The sequence below is a fragment of the Pongo abelii genome, chromosome 13 (assembly GCF_028885655.2).
Source record: "Pongo abelii isolate AG06213 chromosome 13, NHGRI_mPonAbe1-v2.0_pri, whole genome shotgun sequence".
Classification (NCBI taxonomy): Eukaryota; Metazoa; Chordata; class Mammalia; order Primates; family Hominidae; genus Pongo; species Pongo abelii.
In genome coordinates, this window is record NC_071998.2 from 90348257 (window position 1) to 90356079 (window position 7823).

Here is a 7823-nt window from a genome sequence, read left to right on the forward strand (position 1 = left end):
CTAGATGAAAAAGGAAGTCATTGGTTATGTGGATAAAGATGTTTATTACAGCATCATATATGTGGTGAAAAAGAGAAATTGTCTAACACTCCAATAATGGGAAATATTTAATTAAAACATGGCAATGATACCATCTTTAAAATAATGTTTTCAAGGGACTTTTAACTTTGTGGGAGAATTTTAATACTACACGATTAATTGAATAAATTATGAACATTGTGTATGGAATCTGGGCTTGGTGGGCTGGGTATGTTGGCACATGCCTATAATCCCAGCACTTTGGGAGGTCAAGGCCAGTGAATTGCTTGAGCCCAGGAGTTCAAGACCAGCCTGGGCAACATGACGAGACTTGTCTACAAAAAATACAAAAATTAGCCAGCCTGGTGGCTTGCACCTGTAGTCCCAGCTACTTGGGAGGTTAAGGCAGGAAGATTGCTTGAGCCCAGAGGTCGAGGCTGCAGTGAGGCATGATGGCACAACTGTACTCCAGCCTGGGCATCAGAGACCCTGTCTCAAAAACCAACCAACCAAACAAACAAAACGAAAAGAATTTGAGCTTGGGCTAACTGGGCTACTTCCTTAGCTCTAGAGACTGGAGGAAATGGGAGAGGCTGGAGCGTGGAGACAACCTCTTCTGATTATAGGCTTCTCCTCACTGCAGCCTCTGCCATGGGGATATAGATTAGTCAGTGGAGTCCCCCCAACCCCTGCCAAAGGGAATGATTGAAAGGTCTGCTCAGTATCTGCTTTTCCTATTGTAAACAAAGAAACAAACAAAAAACCCCACAGTGGACTCAATGGAGCCCTCCTCTCGGCCAATGGGATTCCAAAGAAACCTGAAAAACTAGTTCAGGCCATGATGGGAAGCGGGTCAGACGCCTTATTATGCTCGCCTCCCTTTGGAGTTCAGGCACAACTGACCAGCATTAATATTAAAACAGAGATCTTAAGACCAACAAAACAGACTCTTTGTAGCAATAAGACACCAACTTCTAACCTGACTCTCGTATAATATCACATGACAGATAGCAGGCCCTTTAAAGTATCAAGCTATTTTACCCCAAAATATATTTATTTGACATATTTTGAAAGGGACCTGCAAAACCGTCTCTTGTGGGGGAAATTTACATTCTGTAGAGATTCTTTTCCCTTTCCAGGTCTTTTTCTGACCCTGAAGAGACTAGCTGAGAGTCTAGCACCTGTTAAAGGTGCCATCTATTGCCTCTAAGGGAGGCTGCCTTTGAGATTTCATCTATATAATAACCTTGGTCTCCACAACCCCATATCTTAACCTAGACACTCCTTTCTGTTGATTCCAGATCTTGAGATAATAACTGAATTCTTTCAATCAAATGCCCATCAGAAAATCCTTGAATCTACCATTGACCTGTAAGCCCCTGCTTTGAGTTGTCCTGCCTTTCCAGGTTGAACCAATGTGTAGTATACCTCACATGAACTGATTGATATCTTATGTCTCCCTAAAATGTATAAAACAAAACTGTAACCCAATCACCTTGGGCACATGTTCTCAGGACCTCTTGAGGCTGTGTCATGGGTCGTGGTCCTCACATTTGGCTCAAAATAAATCTCTTCAAATATTTTACAGAGTTTGGCTTTTTTTTCATACACTACCTTCTAGGGAAGTGAAGCAGATCCCATTTCCTGACCCTAATCTTCCTTGTCCTCATCTCTCAAAGAGCACCATCATCCTTTAACCACCTCCTTTCGTGTCTCCACCATCCTGGGAGCCCCACTTGCCTTTCCTCAGCAGCACTTGACTCCGCTGAGTTAACGGATCTGGATAGTTCCCAGCACCCCTCTCCTAAGGCTTAGCATCAGTCCAGATCAAAGTCATGGGCAAGAAGAGAAATATTTTCCTACTTGCACTGTGGTTTACAAACTACCTGCCCACAAAGTTGTAAGTACTCCATGTTATTTTTTGGAGTTATACTAGTAATTCTTTCATTCCTCTCTCCACTCTGCCGCCCACCTTACCCCAGGCCAGTCATACTGGACTTAACATAACTGCTCTCTTAATTACTGAAAGAGCTGGGAGAGGTGTTGTAATCACCAAGGGTAAGAGCTTGATTACTTACGCCCCCATACAAGCCGCCTTCCTCTTCCCTCAAGGATCCGAATGGGGATGGGGGGGATGCTTTCCAAATTTTCTAGTATGAGTTTTTACCACTTTTATAATCAGAAAAAAAATATAAAATAAAGTTCTTTATCTCTATGAGTCATATAATGTTAGTGTGCTGTGCCTGCAGATCACCCGGGGACCTTGTCAAAATGCAGGCTCTGATTCTGTAGGTCTGAGGCCTGGGATTCTGCATTTCAAACATCCCAGGGGATGCTGCTGCTGCTGGTGCAGATGGTGCTTTGAGGAGGGTGGGTACAGGCTGTGACCCCCCTCCCTTCTCTTCACCTCCCTCCCTCCATGTTTCACAGATCTTCACAGTTCACTGCACATTTCGTGCAATGATGATGAAGTAAGAGGAGTTTCAAGGAGGTTGAAATCTGTACATGTTTGGGCTCAACACACAGCACTTTGGTGGTTACTTCTTTAGAGAACAGGTTCCCAGATTTGACCTCCTTTACACCCCAAACAGATATAACCATTTGAACCCACAGAAAGGGACGTAGGAATCAAGAGGCAAGACTCTGGCCTCCGCTATGCCAGTGACTCAGTTTTCCCTCCCCCTAGGCAATTGATGGCATTTTGTGTACATTGTTGGTAAAGATGATGATTTTCATGGTCCTACAAAAGGATTGTTATGGAGTTAGGGAGCACTAAGTCACCAAGTCTTCACTGGAGGCTGGAGGATCACTTACTGGGGTGTCGTAACGGGATTTGAACATCAAAGGGGAAGGTGGGAAGGTGGCTAAAAGACCTAGAATATCCTGAGTATTATGAGTCAAAGATAGTTTTACTTTTCAGTTCTATTACAAATCAAAAGATTATATTATGTCTTCTTGGAGAGATAAATAGGAAAATACTGAAGCTACATTAGTGAACTATTTTTTTTATTATTTGAAATCAAGCAGTGCTAGGGTGGAAAAGACACTTAAAGTCCTCTAGTTCTGCCTGCTTATAGGAGATGCTCTGTAGAGTTTTGGTGCCGTGGTCAGAGAATGCTCCCAAATTCAAAAGGAGTCTTCCTGAGAGATGGTTGTGGTAATCTGGTCTCCAATCAAACACTTCATTGACAGGAATAAGTTGCCTCCCCTACCATTAGGTAGGTCTGACTGTTTGGAATTCTCTCAGGTAACTAGAAATCTGACTCCCTGTGATCTTCACCCAATGTCCCAAGGTTTCAACCAGGTGTTTCCAAACATCCCTGATGACAAATATCACCTAGGATGCTTACTTAGAATCCAGCCCAACTCCAATTTACACAAACAGATGCTCATGTCCCTCCTCGATAGTTTGATTCAATGGGGCTGAGGTGGGTTTGGATTTTTTTTTTTTTAATAACCACGCTGACTCCCTTCAGGCATATGGGCATATGGAATCAGTGAAGGAGGCATTTAGATACAAAGGTCCATTCCTTTGACTCCAGAGAAAAATCCATTATTGAAAGTGCAGATATACAGGTTGGCTGACTTCTTTATTTCATATTTACCATATGAGCTGCTAGGTCATATTTTTTTCAACTAACATAAATATGAGATACACACACACACACACACACACACACACACGCACACACACATTTTAAAATGCCCCTGTCCTTATGATTGTGAGAAAGATAAGCGAAGCTGTTTTAAGGTAGATATAACTAAACAAAGGATAGAGGAAGAAAATATTAAACTGTGAAAAAACCTCACAAATATAGATAGTTGTGATTAACAGCAGCAAAATTGAAGTCAATATCCAATACTGAGGTTGGTGGACTGATTTTCATTTTAAATGTTTGCCCAAACTAGGAAGAACTACAAAGATACTCATATATCCTTCAATCCAATACTTTTCCCCCTAGAATTTTAGGGTTAAATCATTCAATAGAAAATAAAGACCTATTCACAAAGATCCTCATAGAGGCATTATTTATAATTTTGATAAAATTATGAAAAAATTCAATATCCAACAATAGCCTGTTAAATAAACTGAGGTATAACTATGGAATGAAATATGCAGCTACTAAAATTACTTTAAAAATCTATGTCAATTGGAACTAATGCTTATAATATTCAATGTAGTGTTGTGGAAAAAAAATTAATCCATTTACAGTTTTTTTGGTATGTGGCTGACAGGTGAGAACAAGGAAAAGTACACTTTTGTTCAACAATTATTTGCTTAATAAAAAATGTATTTAAAATAATACCATTAATACAATATTATATACACAAAGCCAATAGAAAATTTTATTTAGAGGAAGTAGAGGATTAGGCCTTTGATAAATGTCCACTGAAAGCAAGGCCTCCCTCTTTCATAGGACCCTAACTAAGGTCTTTGAGGTGTGGAGGGAAGGCTCTTAGAGTCAGCTGGTTCAACCTCCTAAGCATTGTAAGGACGTTATTTTAGCAGCCTTGACATTTGATACCCTTGGACCTCTTTGACTTCCATTACTGGTAAGCAAGCTGGGAAGTTTTCCTCAAAGCTCACCGCTACCTTTGGGAGAGATCCAGTGTGGTGGGTGGTGGGTAGAGGCAGATGGTCAAAAGCGCAACTAGGAAAGCCAGACTTCCCATCCCAAATTTTGTTTGTTCAGACCAGAATTCTTTTGTTCAGAGCAGATTGGCACCAACTTCTCAAAATTTGCATCGGAGAACAAAGATTCACGTCTGAGTAAAAACAGTGAGAATAGCACAGCTTGCTTCTTAAAGGTTCCTCCTGCGCCCACTCCCACCCACTCAAATTCTCTATTTCTGATCTTTCAAGGACAGGGAAACCCATGAGTCTGATTAGGAACAATTTCCTGGACTAGAGGCAAAAGACTTTGAGTCAGGGCCTCCTGAAAAAATGAATTGGCTCCAGGGGGACACTTTGAGAGAGTTGGTCTGGGGGCTGCTACAGGGGCATTAGGGGCATTTCTGGGTGAGGGTAAATGTTCCTGAGCATCAAATTTACCAAGTTAGAATCTGGATAAATGGGATATTACTAATTATATTGGCATGAGCTGGATTTATGTATAAAGAGCAGATGTTTCACAGTCAGAAAGCCAACACTCAATCTTGGCTTTGCCTATTATTAGCTATGGGATTTGGGTCAATCACATTCCTTTTCTGGACCTTAGTTTCCTTACTTATGGAATGGGATAACAATTTGTCTTGTACAACTCACAGGGATGTTGTAAAAATCATTTAAATACTAGATTGGAAGTACTTGATAACTTCAAAAGATTGTGTATGCTAGTTATTTTAATAATACTGGATATAGTGATATTGCAATTCTGAATTTTATTTTGGGGTCTTAAGTATTGATTCCTATAGGCTTGTAATTATTTAAGGAATGATGAATAGACTGCCATGTATTGAGGTTGTATTACAAGTTAAATTCTTTTTCCATCTAGGCTACAGGAGGGTTGGGGGTGGGGAGGTGGTCAGTGGAGGGGTGGTAAGCCAGGCAAAGTATGTAAGGAAGACATGCCTTCAGAAAGCCTGCCCAGACACCTCAGGCCTTGTTTGTTTTATATCATTGACTTATCTATAATGAGGAAGTGTGCACACCAATGTCATAAATGATAGGAGAGAATCTTGAAGTCTTTTGCAAGAATGATGAATCAGAGGTGCCTGGGATGGAGTCAATATACCATAACTAACTATTGCCTTCCTTATTGACAGTAAGCTAGAAGATTTTAATTTTTTTACTACTGCATACAATACTGTGATGAAATTCTTGTATACATGTACAAGATGTTGTGTGGGGCACACAAACAAGTATTTCTTTCGGAAAAAGTCCTAGAAGTAGAAGGGTCGGGTCAATTGATATGTGCATTTTAAAATTTGGTGGGCATTTTCAAGTGACCTTCATCGGTTAACTTCATGAGTTTACCCACAGAATGGGCCTGGAGAATGTCTCTTTCTTCACATTTTCACCAACACTTGACATCTATCTTTTTACTTTTTACCAAATAATTCTCTTTTCTCTCACTAGTTGTGATATGCAGGTTTGCATGCTTATTGTGTGTATATTTTCTGTGTATTGCCTATTTATTTCCTTTTCAAATTTTTCTGAGGATTTGTCTTTTTCCTCTGTTAGAAACTCTTTTTTTTATTTTTATTTTTGAGACAGAGTCTCTCTCTGTCTCCCAGGCTGGAGTGCAGTGGCGCGATCTCGGCTCACTGCAAACTTCGCTGCCTGGGTTCCAGCGATTCTCCCACCTCAGCCTCCCGAATAGCTGGGATTACGGGCACCTGCCACCGTGCCTGGTTAATTTTTGTAGTTTTTTAGTAGAGACGGGGTTTCACCATCTTGGCCAGGCTGGTCTTGAACTCCTGACCTCGTGATCCACCCGCCTTGGCCTCCCAAAGTGCTGCGATTACAGGCGTGAGCCACTGCGCCCAGCCTAGAAACTGTTTATATGCTCCATATATTAATCATTTACCAGTTAAGTATGTTGCAAGTATTGTTTCCCAGACTTTTAAACCTGCCTTATGGTGTATTTTAACTTAAAGAATTTTACAATTTTTATGAGGTTAAATTTGAGAAACCAATCTTTCTTTCTCTCTCTTTCTTTCTTTCTTTTGTTTCTTTCTTTCTTTCTTTTCCTCTTTCTTTCTCTCTTTCTTCCTCCCTCCCTCCCTCCCTACTTTCCTTCCTTCCTTCTTTCTCCCTCCCTCCCTTCTTCCCTCCTCTCTCTCTCTTTCTTTCTTCTTTCTTTTTGACAGAGTCTTGCTCTGTTGCCCAGGCTAGAGTACAGTGGCACCATCTCAACTCACTGCAACCTCCGCCTCCCAGGTGCAAGCAATTCTCCTGCCTCAGCCCCCCCAAGTAGCTGGGACTACAGACGCGCATCACCATGCCCAGCTGATTTCTGTATTTTTAATGGAGTCAGGGTTTCACCTTTTTGGCCAAGCTCATCTCGAACTCCTGACCTCAAGTGATCCTCCCACCTTGGCCTCCCAAAGTGCTGGGATTACAGGCATGAACCACTGCGTCTGGCTGGGAAACATTTATTTTACAGTTCCTGGGTTTTGTCTCTTGCTTAGGAAGACCTTGACATCCTAAGTTAAAAAAAATATTTACTAGTTTTCTTCACCGATGTTTTCTTCTAATATTTTTATGTTTTTGCTCTTTAATTCATCTAAAAGTTGTTTCCTGGGGATGGATGGTGTGAATTAGGAATCTAATACAATTTCTTCCCAAATGAATAGCTAATCGGTTCACTTCCACTTGTGAATTAGTCTATTGTTTCTTCATTAATTTCAACTACCATCTTTATTGTATACTTAATTTTCATATATACTTGAGTTGATTTCTAGGTTTTTAATTCTGTTCCATTGATCAGTTTATCAATGTCTGTACGAATAATAGACCATTTTAATTACTATAGCATACAATGTGTTTTGACACCTGGTACGATCTGGTAGGATAAGATCCGAATTAAAAATGCTATTGAATTTAGATCAAAATTGCATTGATGGATATATGTGGGAAAAATCAGTATATTTTCAATATTAAGTCTTGAAATTCCCAACCAGGAATATAGTTTATTACTTCATGTATTTAGGTTCACATCATTAAGTGCATTTTTTAGTTATCTTTAAATAGATCTTGTACATTTTAAAAGTTATATTTATTTCCTAGATTTTTTGTTGTAAATGGAATCCCTTAGAATTATTATTAGATTAATTAGTACCGGTATATAGGAAGCCTATTG